Genomic DNA, 3,383 nt, shown 5'->3' on the forward strand with positions numbered 1-3,383 from the left:
TTCGATCATGCACGCTGGACCGATATCATCAAAGCGCTGAACTGCCGTCTGATACCACACTATCTTATCGCCGTGCTATCATCATACTTCGCAGATAGAGAAATTGAATTTGAGGGAATCCGAAAATTTATTTCACGCGGCTGTCCCCAAGGCTCAAGTATCGGTCCTACCATGTGGGACGTGGACTTCGACGATATTATGTCCGTAATCGTGGAGTCTTACGCCGACACTTTTTGCTATGCAGACGACACGATGGTGGTGGTCGCAGCCCACACCCCATCTGAACTCCGCAGACGAGCTAAAGAAGTCACAGATCGCATAATCGAATTTTTGTCTACACGCAGCTTATGTCTCAATGTCAACAAAACCGAGTACATCATTCACGATTACGGCAGGAAAAGTACGAAAACCTGTTATCCAATCAAACCTTTGATCATTGGAGACATTAAAATTCAACCATCCAGCTCGATTAAATATCTCGGAGTTTACATCGATTCGGCACTATGCTGGCAGCCTCATATCCAGTACGTGTTGGACAAATCAACGAAATACATCCCTCTTCTCCTCAACATTTGCAGGAATGTCTGCGGTTACTCCACTAAAGCGCGCACCATTATGTGGTACGGGACGGTAATATCGATATTGAAATATTGCTCGTCTCTGTTCTACCGTGCCCTTTACAAAAATGAAAACATCTTAGCGCTCCAACGAATTCGACGCCGCATCTCCATCAACATCGGCCGTTTATACCGAACCGCAAGTACAGATGCAGCAGGGGTCATTGCGAACGTCCCCCCCCTACATCTGCATATCGCGGAACGTAGCGTTAAATGGTTGCTGAAAAATAACTACCCCGTCGACGATTACTGTCACCTACCTGTAGAACCGTGGCCAGGTGGTAACGGTACCTCATTAAACGCCAAGTTCTACTCCGCCACGTTAACTGAATGGCAGAAGATGTGGAACTCCTCCACCGTCAGTAAATGGACACACAGACTGATCCCAAACGTCTCGAAAACAGTTCAGTCATCCGATCTAGAATTCTACCTTGGTCAAGCACTGAGCGGCCACGGCGTCTTCAGATATATGCTGCACAAATATAAACGTTCTCCTTCGGCATTATGCGAATGTGGGAAACCCGAAACGGCCAAACACGTTTTTGTCAAGTGCATCCGACACGCTGCTGATAGACCTGCCGAACGCTTAGATGTTGGGAATCCTCAGCACTTGGAATATATGCGCTCTACTGTTCAGAAGCTTTGGGAGGCCGAGCGACAACGCCAGTTTCTACCGCCGTTCCAGACTAGCCGCCTATAACCCATGAACATGGCTGAGATGTCCGACACTTGATACTATCACTCCTCAACAACAACCTGCACCCCCTCCTCCCGCAAGTGCAAGTATCCGAACGGTAAACGTTCCTGAAATATGGTCCTAGTAGTGAGCCTTGCGTGGTTGTGAGGGGGGTCCACTGGTATGTTACCACTACCACTACCCCATTAATAATCAATTACTGTACATATGGTAATTCATAATTATTTTTCGTTTAACAAATGTTTCCAACTCGCCGAGATCAAGAGCTGCCGTTAAGGTCAACTGGGTCAACGTCGTCAAGATGGAAATCATATTCTCGTCAAACTTGGTACAGCCATCTTCACCTCCCCCCCTGTTACAGGGGGGATCAGGTATGATTCTTTCCGTTTACTTAAGTAGTAATAATTAGTGACTTCACTAATCCCCTTCATTATTATTTCATGCTCCGGAGCTTCACAAGCAACATTATCGACCGCTAAACTTATTTAACGAATCAACTAGAAGGAATCACCGCAACACCAATGATCTTCATGCAACAGCGATCGGGTCAACGTTTCTCGTGATCGGGTCTTTAGCACCGCACTAGTTCGTATAGTACCGCGCTGTTATATTTCAATCGTTTTATTATGTTTTATGCTTAAGGTTGTATCTTAGTTTAGAACCCCCCCGGTAGAGACTAAGTTGTATCCCGTCATAAAACAATATACTTCCCCCACCCCCGCGATGTGGGGATTGGGGTACCCAAAAAAAAAAAAAAAAAAAAAAAAAAAGGTTAGGTTAGGTTAGGTTAGGTTAGGTTAGGTTAGGTTAGGTTAGGTTAGGTTAGGTTAGGTTAGGTTGAGTTCTTATCACGCTGCCGACGAGGCAACATCACGCTCCGCTCGCTTTCGTTTTAATTTCGTTATATTTTACTATTTTTGCGCAAATTTTGTCTTAATTGTGTTTAATTACGTTCGTTTTATCGATATGTAACTTTATCATCCACCAAATGGTGTTTTAATTTCATTTAACATCGAAAAAAGCGCATTTACAGTGCACACGTGTTCGTTTACACAGGATCGCCACATGGCATCCTATCAACTGCCATAAATAACATTATGCCGACTTCTAAACGGTAAATATACTCGTTAAACGCTTTCCAAGTTAGATTACGTATTCGTATACGAATTTCTTTTTAAAAATCACCATGGCTAACAATAAATCTTCAACCATGCTCTCTGATATGGAGACTGCATTCAACACGCTATCACAGACGATCGACGACCTTCTAGATAAACCGAACGTTTCAAAAGCAATTAATAAAGTTGTTATTACGATTCAATCATCAGTCAACGATCTTATCGATAAATTCAAACTCGTCAAAGAAGATTTCATATCAAAAGAGGCCGAATTCTCCAAGCTAAATTCCCAGCAACGCAGTTACGACTCATTAGCAAATCATATTGTTAAAACGATTGATAACGCTATATCAAATAAATTACCCGATGTAGTTAAAATCGTACATGACGTCGAAGAAGAGATTAAACAACTCGAAGAAACTCAATCTCAATTTAGTAACGCTTCTCATCGCCCTAGCTCGCGAATTTACTATAATTCAGACCGTAGAAACGCTCGTTCATCGAGTCAGAATAATGACGATAATCCGACATTCTCAAACAAGCTCACCTCTAACCAATTTCAACGTCAAAACGCTCGTTATCCGAGTAAGAAAACTAATTATCACGAAAATCATGCTGTATTAATCACCGCGAACGAAGATAAAGATAATCCCAACGTTAAACCTAAAGTTTCCGATATTCTTCACGATAAAATCGATCCAACTACGTTAAAAATCGTTTCTACGATATCGTTTCCATCAGGATCACTGCTGATTAAATTCACTTCCAAAGAAGATCTTGATATATTTACTTCCAAAGTGCAACAGATCGACGAATTATCCATTAAGCCACAACGAATTATAGAACGACAATTTCGTATTCATTCAGTTCCCAACGCTTTAACAGCTGAAAAACTTTCAATCGACGTTCAGCAACAACTCAACGAAACTCCACATTCGATCGATTTTATTC

Source organism: Planococcus citri, chromosome 3 (genome assembly GCF_950023065.1).
Source record: "Planococcus citri chromosome 3, ihPlaCitr1.1, whole genome shotgun sequence".
Classification (NCBI taxonomy): Eukaryota; Metazoa; Arthropoda; class Insecta; order Hemiptera; family Pseudococcidae; genus Planococcus; species Planococcus citri.